This window comes from Schistocerca gregaria, chromosome 10, assembly GCF_023897955.1.
Source record: "Schistocerca gregaria isolate iqSchGreg1 chromosome 10, iqSchGreg1.2, whole genome shotgun sequence".
Classification (NCBI taxonomy): Eukaryota; Metazoa; Arthropoda; class Insecta; order Orthoptera; family Acrididae; genus Schistocerca; species Schistocerca gregaria.
The window spans coordinates 138,174,424-138,190,403 of NC_064929.1; the positions used below are offsets into that span (position 1 = coordinate 138,174,424).

Here is a 15,980-nt window from a genome sequence, read left to right on the forward strand (position 1 = left end):
TTAACATAAGCTTCTACCACTGTTCCTGCTGCCAACAGCAGTATTAATAATAATAATAATTGAGGTATAAATAATAAAGCGTGTACAAAAAGATGTTTTCTGATATAACGAGTTCTGGCAAAAGGAAACTTAAATAGACTGCAATTGCTAAGAAAGCTGCGAAATAAAGAACATATGGTTTGAAAGGTCAGGATATCAGTTTGGCAAATGCCTGCAGAACGCTACCTGCTATCATGTGTAGTGTCGGCAGTGAAGTATGGAGGGGCTAGTGTTATCATAAGGGGGTCGTTAGGGTGAGTACTCCAAACGCTAAACTTGGAAGGTAATGATAACAGTTTTTAGCGTGGCATACGGCGTACAGTGGATGAACAGTCCGGAGATGGTGACTGTTTGTATCAGCATAACAATGCACCACGACATTAAGTGGCATCATTGAGGCAGTGCTTTCTGGACAATAATATTCCTGGAGTGGACTGTCATGCCCATATTCTTACCTCGACCCAATGGACACCTTTGGGATGATTTAGAACATGAAACCGAGCGAGGTGGCGCGGTGACTAGCACACTGGATTCGCATTCTGGAGGACGACGGTTCAATCCCGTCTCCAGCCATCCTGATTTAGGTGTTCCGTGACTTCCCTAAATCGCTTCAGGCAAATCCGAGATGGTTCCTTTGAAAGGGCACGGCCGAGTTCCTTCGCCGTCCTTCCCTAATCGGATGAGACCGATAACCTTGAAGTTCGGTCTCTTCCCCCAAAAACAACCCAAGCCAACCCTAGAACATCAACTTCATCCCGTCTACCTCGTGAAACATCTCTGTATTGAATGATATTACTTTCATTTCTTTTCTTTTCTTACATATAACCTATATATAAACTGTATGACCTATTAACGAAAGACACTGCCGAAAGTAAATTAAACAGTTTTTTGTGGCAAGGATAATGTTTTGATATATCGTTAATTATCTGTAGGAAACAAAGTAAGAAATATGCTCTTAAGTTTATTAATCCCCTTTCTTTACGGGAAGCGGTAGCGTTGTTAAAAAGGTGTATGGTACGTCTTCATGAAAAGTATTATAATTACTTATTAGAAAAGGAGTATTTATTCGCGTAGTTTTAAGTTAAACTTCTGTCTGTTCATCATTTCACTCTCCGCCGAGATCCTGCATCAAAACGTTCGGTACAGACAAGAATGATTAACGCCGTATGGAATTAATGTGAAAAGTACCTATTGAACTTGGTTATCTTATACTAAAAATATTGCGTTGCGTTTATTTAAGAACTTATAGACAGATCGACAATTTCAATCGGTGATTATTTGGTACTGCACACTACTGGAGGCAGCAGTACGTAATGCAAATTATGTTTATTGATCTTGAATGTAATGATATTCAAGTCCCGTTGATACCGGTATCCGTTAGAGTTCACCCAAAATTGTACATAGGTTAAAAAATTACGTTCAAACTTTTCTGAACTATTCTTTCCAATCAGGCAACGGCCTTGCCGCAGTGGATACCCCGGTCCCCGTGAGATCACCGAAGTTAAGCGGCATCGGGTGTAGTCGGCACTTGGATGGGTGACCATCCGGGCCGCCATACGCTGTTGCCATTTTTCGGGGTGCACTCAGCCTCGTGATGCCAATTGAGGAGCTACTCGAGCGAATAGTAGCGGCTCCGGTTACAGAAAACCATCACAAGGACCGGGAGACCGGTGTGCTGACCACACGCCCCTCTTATCCGCGTCCGCAGCTGAGGATGATGCGGCGGTCGGATGGTCTCGACGGGCCATTTCTGGCCTGAAGACGGAGTGCTACATTCTTTCCAATTATTCAAGCAATTATTAGTCCATTTCCACATACGTATTCACTTCTCCGATTTCGGGTCTTGAGGAAGAATGTGCTATCATTCCTGCTCAGATATTCCGATACATCATTAATAGAGTCCCCAGCAAAGATCAAGTCGTCAAAAAGCGAAAACTTGTCGCAATCCATATTAGTGTCTCCTGATGATGTTCATGTACTTTCTGATTAGAAAATGTATACATGCCTGACAAAAATCATGAGATGCCTCTTAATATCGTGACGGACCTCCATTTGACCCGCTCGGTACAACAACTCTACCTCGCACTAACTAAACAAGCCGTTGGAAGTCCCCTGCAGAAATATTAAGCAACGCAGCCTCTATAGCCGTCCATATTTGAGAAAGTATTGCCGGTACGGGATGTTTTGCACAAACTGACGTTTCGATTATGTCCCATGAATGTTCGATGGGATTAATGCACGGCGCTCTGGGCGGCGACACCGTTCGGTCAAACTGTCCAGTAGGTTCTTTGAAGCCGGCCACGGTGGTCTAGCGGTTCTAGGCGCTCAGTCCGGAACCGCGCGACTGCTGCGGCCGCAGGTTCGAATCCTGCCTCGGGCATGGATGTGTGTGATGTCCTTAGGTTAGTTAGGTTTAAGTAGTTCTAAGTTCTAGGGGACTGATGACCACAGATTTTAAGTCCCACAGTGCTCAGAGCCATTTAAACCATTTTTGTTCTTTGAAACATATTGCGAACGACTGTGGCACGGTGACACGATATTTGGGTGAAGGTCGCTGTTGAAGCAGGCTCAGACATGGTAACTGGATGTCTCTATAGACCTCCGGGATCAGCAGCTGTTGTGGCTCAGCACCTGAAGAATAATTTGGAAAATATTTTGAGTAGATTTCCCCACCATGTTATAGTTCTGGGTGGAGATTATAATTAGCCGGATATAGACTGGGAGACTCAAACGTTCATAACGGGTGGCAGGGACAAAGAATCCAGTGAAATATTTTTAAGTGCTTTATCTGAAAACTACCTTGAGCAGTTAAACAGAGAACCGAGTCGTGGCGATAACATATTAGACCTTCTGGTGACAAACAGACCCGAACTATTTGTATCAGTTAATGTAGAACAGGGAATCAGCGATCATAAAGCGGTTACTGCATCGATGATTTCAGTCGTAAATAGAAATATTAAAAAAGGTAGGAAGATTTTTCTGTTTAGCAAAAGTGACAAAAAGAAGATTACAGAGTACCTGACGGCTCAACACAAAAGTTTTGTCTCAAGTACAGATAGTGTTGAGGATCAGTGGACAAAGTTCAAAACCATCGTACAATATGCCTTGGATGAGTATGTGCCAAGCAAGATCGTAAGAGATTGGAAAGAGCCACCGTGGTAGAACAACCGAGTTAGAAAACTGCTGCGGAAGCAAAGGGAACTTCACAGCAAACATAAACATAGCCAAAGCCTTGCAGACAAACAAAAATTACGCGAAGCGAAATGTAGTGTGAGGAGGGCTATTCGAGAGGCTTTCAATGAATTCGAAAGTAAAGTTCTATGTACTGACTTGGCAGAAAATCCTAAGAAATTTTGGTCCTATGTCAAAGCGGTAGGTGGATCAAAACAAAATGTCCAGACACTCTGTCACCAAAATGGTACTGAAACAGAGGATGACAGACTAAAGGCCGAATTACTAAATGTCTTCTTCCAAAGCTGTTTCACAGAGGAAGACTGCACTGTGCTTCCTTCTCTAGATTGTCGCACAGTTGACAAAATGGTAGATATCGAAGTAGACGACAGAGGGATAGAGAAACAATTAAAATCGCTCAAAAGAGGAAAGGCCGCTGGTCCTGATGGGATACCAGTTAGATTTTACACAGAGTAAGCGAAGGAACTTGCCCACTTCTTGCAGCGGTGTACCGTAGGACTCTAGAAGAGCGAAGCGTTCCAAAGGATTGGAGAAGGGCACAGGTCATCCCCGTTTTCAAGAAGGGACGTCGAACAGATGTGCAGAACTATAGACCTATATCTCTAACGTCGATCAGTTGTAGAATTTTGGGACACGTATTACGTTCGAGTATAATGTCTTTTCTGGAGACTAGAAATCTACTCTGTAGGAATCGGCATGGGTTTCGAAAAAGACGTTCGTGTGAAACCCAGCTCGCGCTATTCTTCCACGAGACTCAGAGGGCCATAGACACGGGTTCACAGGTAGATGCCGTGTTTCTCGAATTCCGCAAGGTGTTTGATACAGTTCACCACAGTCGTTTAATGAACAAAGTAAGAGAATATGGACTGTCAGACCAATTGTGTGATTGGATAGAGAAGTTCCTAGATAACAGAACGCAGCATATCATTCTCAATGGAGAGAAGTCTTCCGGAGTAAGAGTGATTTCAGGTGTGCCGCAGGGGAGTGTCATAGGACCGTTGCTATTCACAATATACATAAATGACCTGGTGGATAACATCGGAAGTTCACTGAGGCTTTTTTGCGGATGATGCTGTGGTGTATCGAGAGGTTGTAACAATGGAAAATTGTACTGAAATGCAGGAGGATCTGAAGCGAATTGACGCATGGTGCAGGGAATGGCGATCGAATTTCAATGTAGACAAGTGTAAAGTGCTGCAAATACATAGAAAGATAGGTCCCTTATCATTTAGCTACAAAGTAGCAGGTCAGCAACTGGAAGCAGTTAATTCCATAAATTATCTGGGAGTACGCATTAGGAGTGATTTAAAATGGAATGATCATATAAAGTTGATCGTCGGTAAAGCAGATGACAGACTGAGATTCATTGGAAGACTCCTAAGAAAATGCAATCCGACAACAAAGGAAGTAAGTTACAGTACGCTTGTTCGCCCACTGCTTGAATACTGCTCAGCAGTGTGGGATCCGCACCAGATAGGTTTGATAGAAGAGATAGAGAAGATCCAACGGAGAGCAGCGCGCTTCGTTACAGGATCATTTAGTAATCGTGAAAGCGTTACGGAGATGATAGATAAACTCCAGTGGAAGACTCTGCAGGAGAGACGCTCAGTAGCCCGATACCGGCTTTTGTTAAAGTTTCGAGAACATATATTCACCGAAGAGTCAAGCAGTATATTGCTCCCTCCTACGTATATCTCGCGAAGAGACCATGAGGATAAAATCAGAGAGATTAGAGCCCACACAGAAGCATACCGGCAATCCTCCTTTCCACGTACAATACGAGACTGGAATAGAAGCAAGAACCAATAGAAGTACTCAGGGTACCCTCCGTCACACACCGTCAGGTGGTTTGCGGAGTATGGATGTAGATGTAGATGTAGAGTGTCATCCATAAGAAATTACATCGTTTGTTTGGGACTATGACGTCCATTAATAGCTAAAGATGGTCTTGAATTAGTGCAGCACAACTATTTCCAGTCGGTGATCGCTTCAGTCGCACCAGAGGAATCACAGACCGGGAGAGCGGTGTGCCCGCTTCACACCAGCTTGGTTCAAAATGGTTCAAATGGTTCTAAGCACTATGGGACTTAACATTTGAGGTCATCAGTCCCATATAACTTTGAACTACTTAAACCTAACTAACCTAAGGACATCACACACATCCATGCCCGAGGCAGGATTCGAATGTGCGACCGTAGCAGTCACGCGGTTCCAGACTGAAGCGCCTAGAACAGCTCGGCCACATCGGCCGGCGCCACCAGCATGCACAGTGCCTTGTTGGTAACCTGGGTTCATGTCTTCGTGGGGTATCCACCACACTCGAAACTTATTAACAGCTGTTACCAACTGAAATCTGGACTGACCTGACCAGGCCACGATTTCCCAGTAGTCTGTGGTCCAACCTTTACGGAGCGCAGGAGAGTAGCTGAAGGGGGTGTGGGGCTGTTAGCAAAGCCACTCGCGTGAGTTGTCTACTGCCATAGTCCATTAACGCCAAATTTCGCTGCATTGTCCAAACGCATACGTTCGTTGCACGCCTCACATTGATTTTTATGGTTATTCCACACATTGTTGCTTGTCTGTCAACACAGACAACTCCACGCAAAGTCAGCTGCTCTCTGTTGTTAAGCGAAGGCCGTCGGTCACTGCGTTGTCCGTGGTGAGAGGTAATGCGTAATAGGTGGTATTCTAGACACACTCTTGACACTGTGGATCGCGGAATTGTGAACTCTCTTACTATTTTCAAAATGGAATGTAGGATGAGTAATTACAATATCGCGATCACAGTTTGTTATTACATATCTCTCTTTCCAAGCATTAATCCCGACCTGCGGGGTCTGCTCGTTAATCGGATGTGGCTTGTTAATTTTTAAGGGGTGGCTTGATGTCCTTCCTGTCTCCACCCTGTCCCTTTAACTGCATTTAGTGTAATCCATGGAAAAGCGCGAATGTGTTCAGATGTCTGCGAGCTGTGTAACTAAGGCGGAAAGTGAGGGCCAGCCCGGTATTCACCTAGTGGTATGTGGAAAACCGCCTAAAATCCACATCCAGGTTTGCCGGCACACTGGCCCTCGTCGTTAATCTCCCGGGCGGATTCGATCTGGGGCCGGCGCGCCTACCCTAGTCGAGGAAGTAGCGCATTAGCGCTCTCGGCTACCCTCGCGGGTAGTTTGTTAATTCACATCGTGCGGCCATAATCACTGCGCAAACCTTTCCACATGAATGACCTGAGTACAAATGACAGCTACGTAATCGCACTGCACTTTGTACCTTGTGCAAGCGATACTACTGGCATCCGTATATGTGCATATCCCATGACCTTTATCATCTGAGTGTACGTGTCTCGAAATTATGAGAGCGAAGCCATCTGCGAAATTGGAGCTCGTACGGAGGTTTACCTGGAATCGTTCTTCCCACCCCCTATTGTGGTTTTCAGAGTGTAAATGTGGATGCAGAAAGGCAGACAGCGAGGGCTGGTACACGGGTCTCCCGATACCTTGCAGACCCGCAGCGTGGTAAGAATACTGATACAGAAGACGATTACGACACGAGGTGTGAATTTCGCGAGGGCGATATGGGGTGGGGCTTTGGACTTTGGGAAAGCAGCCGAGAGGAATGAACACGCCTCGGTTGAGCCCAGGTCGACGGCAGGAGCGGCGGCAGCGGCGGACACAGTGTATGGAGGTAAAACGGCTGCGTGATGAAGGGCCGGGCTAAATCAAACGGTCCGCGCGGGGCTCGTTGGCGCGCCCCTGCACGCCGGTCACGCGCGGCCAAACTTCATCCGGGGAACTCGCCGCCCAATAACGCGCCGGCGGCCGCGAGGTGAATCGCAAAGGTGGGTGTGGGTGCGGGCCCGCCTTGTGAAACGGATCCGCAGGCAGCCATCCTCCGCACAAAGAGCTGTCAGTGCCCCGCCGCTCATATTCCCAGTCTGGCCACGTCTGCCGATGCCCCCAATAAGTCCCCCCTCCTCCCCACCCTCCCCTCCCACCTCCCCCCTCCCCCCCCCCCCCACGCCACGCCACCGCCATCAGAAGCGTCTCTTCAGGGAAATGTAGCCGCGCTAGAACAGAGAAGACTTCGGCACGTCGGCGCGCGGGGCATAGCATCTGCTGCTCCAGTAGTCTCGCTGTCTCGCCTTTGACGAACGGGCAGCCAAGTTTCCCCACTAGTTAGGTCTCGCAGAACTACTTCGTACCTAGAATAAATGATGAATAACTGAAACCCTCAGCTGCCGACAGGTGTTGTTGATATACCTCGATGTGGAAGGCTGAAAATGTGTGCCCCGACCGGGAGTCGAACCCGGGATCTCCTGCTTACATGGCAGACGCTCTACCCATCTGAGCCACCGAGGACACAGATGAATAGCGCGACTGCAGGGAGTTATCCCTTGTACGCTTCCCGTGAGACTTACATTCCCAGCTGTCCAAAATTCTTCATATCTAATGGATAGAGCGTCTGCCATGTAATCAGGAGATCCAGGGTTCGAGTCAGGGTCGGGGCACACATTTTCAGCTGTCCACATCGAGGTATATCCACAACACCTGTCGGCAGCTGAGGGTTTCAGTTAGTCATAATTTATTCCGGGGAAAAGCTGCACGGTCATCAACAGTATTCTGTTCTTTCGAGAACAGTTACTGTCTTCATATATATATATATATATATATATATATATATATATATATATACTTCGTACCTGTCCGATACTGAGAGAACTCAGAAGTGGTAAGAGTATTGTTGTAACTGACAATTTGAAAGTTTTTACAATACAACTTTTATTTTACGTGAGTCTACATAGAAGTGACTGAATAATAACGAAAAGTCACAATCACAAAGCCAGTACGAATTTCCTACTAAAGGCAATAAAAGATAACTTCTAGTTTCCCACAAGGGTCCGTGGTAACACACACACACTTAATTCCAAGTTCTATTCCGATGGCGAAGACATAATCTTCCGTGGAGGCGTCCTTGAGGTCGGTATTCGGCGTGAACTGATGTCCGGTGCAGGTTCCATCTTTTATATAGTATTGGCCAGCCAATCGGATGATGGTGTAGTAATACTTACTGCAAGTAGAGAGCCTGTATACAGAGAGAGTGGCCATAGGTGAACTTTCCCGTGATTGGTTGATTAGCTTCGGCAGAAAAATGGCGCCAAACGTCTCTAGCGCTTTTTATGTTCGCCGTGCTTTTGAGTTGATTTGAAGTTCAGAGGACTTTTGGAAACGATTAAAAGGTATTTGAATTATTGAGAGTCTTGTTATGCGTTGTGCATGCATGTTCGATTTAGTTGTATATCGTTTTTAGTACGTAATTAGCGTTTGCGATCTTAAATACGAGTTGAAATAATGAAGCGTTTTATGATGAAGTCGGTAGGCCTACATGTTTGAAGTGAACACGCAGTAATTTTACAGTATTGTTTTCGACATCTTTAATTCGTTCTGCAGATGTTCGTAAGCGATGCCAGGTTGTGCTGCATTGGGTTGTTCTAATAGAGGCGAAGGTGGATTTCGCATGTTAGCGTTTCCACGCAATGAAAGACGAAAGCAGTGGGCAGTCGCAGTCAACAGGGCTGACTTAAAATCAAACAGGAACCTTGTAGCAACCAACCAAGTACTCTATGCGAAGTAAGTCGTTTTTGATTTTTAATACATATAAAACAACTTCCAATATACATAATTAAATTTGAAAACAGATTTGTAAATTGGCTGTGTGAAAATTATTATAACGCATTATTCTTATAAACAAAGGCATTTAACGAATGATTTCGCCATATTGTCTTGTGCTATTGATTCGGAGAGTGTGTATTCCACTACTGGCCATTCAAAAGTCCCGCCCGCAGTTTGGCAGATAAACGGCCGCCGTATCGTCCGGTTGGCCACTCTCTCCCTATACAAGCTCTCTGCCTGCAGGCCGTCTCGAACTCCCTCTCAAGGAAATAGTGCTCGGAATCTCTATTTCCAAAACAGCTGATGTTTACCAATGCTTAGGCCTTGGGCATAGAGAACATCTGTCCTCTGTGGTGTTAGATGGGTTGCCGGCTCGCAGGGGCTACCTCGGCGACGGCGTAACAAGTATGTACATATTACTAATGAGCGGAGCGCGGCAAGTGCCATCTCTCGATTTCGCTAAACGTTGAGTGGAAGATGCTAAAATAAGCGAACACATGTCTCGGTTTATCAGTAGATACTAGATTGTTTCTGAGAAGACGACGAATCGCGCAGCCACTTCCGCCGGAGGTTCGAGCCCTCCCTTGGGTGTATATATATAGTGTGTCGCCCTCAGCGTAAGTTAATTTAAGTAGTATGTAAGTCTAGGGACCGACGACCTCAGCAGTTTGGTCCCTTAGGAATTCACACACATTTGAACACTGAGAGAACGACGATCGAAGTATTCGAGGCACTCTATATGCTTCTTGAGGGGGTAAACAGCTCTGCCGAAAGAGTGATTCCGTGGCTATAGACGGGGCTTTACACTTTTGCGACCCGTGTGCGAAAGCCCATTACTCGTTCTGTAAATAAAAACCGGCTTTTCCTTGCTGCGCGTTTTGCCTTTTCCTTTAAGACATAGTCAGTGCAATCTGAATGATACTGTTTCGTTTTTAATATGTGACATTTGTAAATTATAGATCAGTTCCCACGTCTCGTTCTTCCACTTAAATAAGTGATTACTTACAATTCTTCACGTTTTTGTTAGCATCTGCTTTTCCTCTCATCTGGTCACATACTGGGCGTCGCACTACAGCGTCATTTACAAAATATAAGCACGTTTTCAGGTTACGAACTTTTCATAATTTTCCATATATTTTGCCCTAATTGCTGTAGAGCTCTATTAGCCTTCTGTCACTGGTTGTAGATACTTTACCGAGAACAGTGCTTTACAGTCGTAACTACTGTGTTCATTTTGTATCATCAACAAATCAAACAGGATAAGACGGAGTGAACTTTCTTCTCGGTGCAATATCTACGATCAGCAATTACTTGAAACAATATTAAAATTCCAGAATGAGATTTGCACTCTGCAGAGGAGTGTGCGCTGATATGAAACTTCCTGGCAGATTAAAACTGTGTGACGAACCGAGACCCGAATTCGAGTCTCAGTCCGGCACACAGTTTTAATCTACCAGGAGGTTTCAATATTGAAATTATGAAGACAAAAGTTCGTAACATAGAAACGTGGTTATGTTTCGTAAGTGAAGCTATAGTGCGACATCCAGCATGTGAGGAGATGAAAGGAACTGCAGAGGCCAACCAAAGACGAGAAGAACCGAAAGTGACCACTTATATAAATAAAAAAAGACATTGTGTGAACTGCCTTATAATCTACAACCATCGCATATTAAAACTGTATCATCTTAGATTCCACTGACGATGCATTAAAATCAAAGTCGAAACGCTTCTGGAAGAAAGAAATATATACTGCAGCAAGAGGAGGCGGTTTTTATTTACGAAACGAATATTTCTGTGCTTGCTGCGGATGATGGCTCCACAAACATGTTGCCCTATAATTATTTTAATTTTTGATTTTAATTCATCTAGCCATGTCCGTAGAAGACTACTACACCTATGTTTTCCAGTGCATACTTAAATAAATTTGTCCTTATCTAGCTACTAACTGTATGTCCTGTGAGTAAAAAAAAAAATTAAAAAAAAGTGAATGGAAAAATGACTTGAAATTGTTTTAAGTTAAATTCCCTCCGCCACACACCGTCAGGTGGCTTGCGGAGTATGGATGTAGATGTAGATTCTACCTTCATTCATAACCAACTACAAGCGCCAATTTTCGGAAAAAACGATCCGTTCTGCGTGGTTTGCCACTAAATTATTGTCAACGTTTGAAATCTTCAGCATTCTTAACGACGTTTCTTTCCCGAATCAGATTCGTATGAAGAAATGTCGCTCTGAAAAACTTGCTTCCGTGCGATACTCCTACTGTTCGCAGTCCCTATGTTTCGAACGTTTCTATGATCGGTATAATCCAAGAGGACGCACCAAATTTTCCTGAAGAATAAAGAAAAGCATAGAACGTAAGAATTAAGAATTTATAAAATAATGAAATATAAGAATATGAGAATTGAAAAAGATTGTAACCCCTCATGGTAACAAATATTTATGTTACACAAAATGTATAGCACTTACTGTGAAACCCAGTTGTTATTTTACAATTAACATAAAGCACTTGTATTCCCTAGCTTCATAAGAAACATTCGGGTAGTACCTTTCTAAGCACGTGGGTAGATAAGCGAATAAAATAAAATAGAATATATAAAAGCAATAGTTGGGTGTCGAGCCCGGGACGCAAGAATGAGATATTGCAACGCTAGCCAGTATACCACCAATTGGGCTGAGCTCATTGTGTGGAAATAAGTTTCAAAATTGCTTCGAAAACTTTGACTGTCGATTTTCATCAACTGTTGAGTATCTACGGATAAGCCTAGCCACAGCTTATTTTATCTCCTCTTCCACTAAGCGAAGGCCGCCGGTGTGGCCGAGCGGTTCTAGGCGCTTCAGTCTGGAAATGCGCGACTGCTACGGTCGCAGGTTCCAATCCTACCTCGGGCATGGATGTGTGTGATGTCCTTAGGTTAGTTACGTTTAAGTAGTTCTACGTTCTAGGGGACTGATGACCTTAGAAGTCTCTTAGTGCTCAGAGTCACTTGAAGTAGAAGAACTGAGCGAAGTCACTGGGAAATCGGATTTATGGCACTTACTGTGCTCTACTCGTAAGTGACTATCTGGTAACGCGGAAACGCAAGCCCCATATCTGGTCGCCTATCCAACGTCGTCCAGGGACAGCTAAAAATTATTTTCGATATTTCACACAATTATTGACCGAATTTAATAATTTTCAATGCTGTCATAATCCGCTTATTAAAAGGCAGGATCCCATGTTACAAGTTTAACACATTTATTACAGTCATAATGCATGTGACAGCGTTACTAATGTCGCGCAAATACCCAGACTTTACTCACCTGCTACTTGAGAATGAGAGCACCTAGCGGCTTCCACCAAACTCTGAACACACTCGGAAACTTTCTCTCCCTGGCACACCTCACAATATGATGAAACGAAAACAGTTTATGGTTTACTACACAGTAAAACTTCACCACTCAGACGTGAAATTTTAATTTATTACCTCTTTACCGCCGATTCTACTCGCAACACAGTTTCCCGACTGTGTAAACATATATCACTGAATGTACGCGAAAAGTCATGTCATTGTATGACCCACGATTCAGGAGATATGACGTCATAAACATTTAGATGCGACAAAAACTAGCTTTTGCTTAACATGCAGCGCAAATTACCGTGACTGTATTCATCCAGTGTTTGACAGTGTGAGCACTCAGCGACTTCCTAGAAGCCAAAATGTAATTTCTAAAATTTCTTTAAATTTTTCTTGCTTACATGCTTAACATCAAATGTTCGATGCTGTTTTAAAGGCGGCAGTTCGATTGTTTAAAAAAAATCAGATTCATAAACATAAAACCGAAGGGAGCCTTAACTGATCAGATAGTAGTGCTGCACACGATCCTACGTTGTCACAGGTATCCGTGTGGCATTGGGCTGTAGTGCCAAGGTAGCTCTTCGACTAACGGGGGGGCCGTGTGGCTAGGGCCTCCCGTGGGGTAGACCGTTCGCCTGGTGCAAGACTTTCGAGTTGACGCCACTTAGGCGACTTGCGTGTCGATGGGGACCAAATGATGATGATAAGGACAACACAACACCGAGTCCCTGAGCGGAGAAAAACTCCGACCCAGCTGGGAATCGAACCCTGGCCGTTAGGCATGACATTCCGTCGCGTTAACGACTCAGCTACCAGGGACGGACGATCATTTGGGGTGAACCAGAGGGATACAGAGGTTGCACAAAAATATGGAGACGCCGACAGAAATGCCTGAACTTAAATGCAGAAGCTAGTCAAACCTGAAGGTTGCGCTGTTGTAGATGACCACGGACAGCTTCTGAACACTGTCGTCAACACTCTGCAAGTGTCAGCCATGGGCAGAACCATGTTGTGTGCATTACGTCGGAGCCAAGTGAATTCGAAGGTGGGAAAATAGTTAGTGTCCGTATGGTGTGTGCCTTGGTAACCACGGTAACTGACGTATTTGGCGTTTCACGAGACACTGTATCAAAGATTTATACCGCGCGCAAGGAATTCGGAAAAACTTCATCGCGTTACTCTCAACGCCGTCGAATGTGTCTGATGAGTCACCGTGACTGACGGTTGTTTGTGAGGAGTGTGACGAAAAATAAGACGACGGCAGGTGAAAACGTCACTGAAGAATTGAATGACGCACTCGCGAACCCGGTCACCACCAAAACGACAACACGGGATCTCTATATACAGAGAATTGCTCGGCAACATGCAATTCAGAAACCACTCAGAAGTCATGGAAACGTCCGTAACATGGAAACGTGATGCCGAAGCTATAAAGCCTGGACTGTGCACTATCGGAGAAGTGTCATTCAGTGCCGGCCGGAGTGGCCGTGCGGTTCTAGGCGCTACAGTCTGGAACCGAGCGAGCGCTACGGTCGCAAGTTCGAATCCTGCCTCGGGCATGGGTGTGTGTGATGTCCTTAGGTTAGTTAGGTTTAATTAGTTCTAAGTTCTAGGCGACTGATGACCTCAGAAGCTAAGTCGCATAGTGCTCAGAGCCATTTGAACCGATTGTCATTCAGTCTGATTACTATTGATACACATTGTTTCCAAATTCTAGCCACGTTTACTCTGCAACTGTGATAATTTTGGCAGCCATATCACGGTATTGCATGGGACCCAAGGGTATGCTGCAAGTTCTCGTTACTGCCACGGATTATGTGACCATTTCGGCTGACCATTTTGGAACTACAAAGAGAAGCGTGAATACACGGTTGAAGGAACGTAAAAGTCTTACCCGACTAGGGAAAACAGACAAATCAACCGTGGCCGAACATGCTCTTCAATCAGGCGATAAAGTAGTGAAATACTGGGAAACTGAGGTTTTATGTACTATGAAGAACTATTACCCACGGCAATATAGAGAAGCCATCGAAATATATAAACGTGGGGATAATTTTAACAGAAAAGAAGAACCCACGAAACTCAGTGATATGTGGACTGTGGTGCTACATAATCGATGAGAAGTTTTTTATTTTTGACATACTATAATCGATAGTTATTTTTGGCGAGGTTTATCTCTGCTGTCACGTGAAATCCAGACCACGCCCACTTCCCACAATATTTAGGCCGCTCTTTGACGTTCGACTCGTCAGTCGGCAAGACTCAGCACAACCAGGAGCACCTCCAAAGATGTCCAACGTAGCTTTGGACGAAACGTCAGGGATTGAAGAGTTCCATGGACAACGGCCATACAACCCGGAAAACTTCTCAGCAGCTGAAACATCCGGTCATGAAAGTCTTCAGTGTATGACCGCAGTATTGCTTTTGAAATATTTTTATCGTCTTGCTGATCACGCAGTTGCAGCGCCAAAACGAGGTACGTTGTGCCTTGCGTACAGAAGCATTGCAGAACAGTTGTCAGGAGTTGTTAGAGAATATTTTAAAACTGGTAGATACTTGAGAACTGATTTCTTTATGAATTGCAGGAAGAGTAATTTGTATTTCTTTTTGTTCCCGATCAGAATTTTATTATTGTCAGAGATGCAATGTCACATATCTCCGTACGTCTTTTCAACAGAACAATCCATAATTACAAATATACACTAGTTTTTCTAGTGTAATTACGATTCAGCTTCACGGTTTTCCCACAGATGGTAACTAATATTTAGCCGTGCATGCATCATGATCTCACTGCACTGTCATGTCGATTTTCCGTGAACGTGGGATTTCATTTTTTACGCTGAGGTGAGTTAATGTAACAGTCAGATTAACAACCTGCTATTCCTAGGGTGCGCCGTGATTTGTGTTCAAACTTTGGGCCGTATTTCATTCGTCTGCTGTAGTTTGTTGCGTGTAGTCGTTATGGTCAAAGGTTTGGCGTAATTTACTCTAGTGGTTCCATAGCCTACAATTACCGTAATTAATAATAATACTACTATAGTATGGTCATGGAAGAATTATAGTTGGTCCATTAACGGTGAAGCTCCATCTTGAAGTGATAAATTTGATCATGTTGCTATTATTGGGTTTCTAATAAAAGGTCAAACCTTTATTCGCAGAGCATTATAAATCTGGGGATGTTCGTAATTTTGTCACCCTAGCAGTTCCTATTTTCACTCTGGGGATGAAATTTAGAACTCTTATTACAGTTTGATTTTATACGCTATTTATAAAGATTATTTTACTTTTCTCAGACGGAAAAACACATGCAAAGAGAAACTGTTCTTTGCACGAAATACCTAGCTCGCCATCAAGAAACATGATCTTCATTCACACAGACATACGAATTCCTAAGTGACATGTTTAAAAGGGCGAAATTAATTTGGAAACTTAGTTGATTCATGGCCTCCAAGTGATTCGTAATAGCCTAATTGTATGGCAATGTTAGAATGGAAAATTACAGCTAAATTAATTTTACTTTCGAGTATTATTGTGGAGAACGACATTAGGAACACTTCTTTCCTATTCCGGTTTTTGCAGTGTTGAAGTTTATGGCGAATGATAACTATAGTATGTTATAACATTTTAACTGTAGCTTGCTTACAAGTGGGGCGCAAATTCAGGAATATATACACCAATTTCTAGCTTTTCCCTTACCCTTTCATGGCTTCAAAGGCCCTGACCTACTAAGGTGATGGAACTT

General features: G+C 44.0%; 1 long non-coding RNA gene and 1 other non-coding gene across 2 annotated transcripts in view; both read right to left on the bottom strand.

Annotated features, from left to right (window-relative positions):
• The window catches only part of LOC126293575 (uncharacterized), a 1,862,585-nt gene that overhangs the window by 878,154 nt on the left and 968,451 nt on the right, over window positions 1-15,980 (bottom strand). The window lies entirely within an intron of this gene.
• Trnat-ugu (transfer RNA threonine (anticodon UGU)) lies at window positions 7,516-7,589 on the bottom strand. Its single transcript has one exon. It is a non-coding gene; the product is annotated as a tRNA-Thr (tRNA).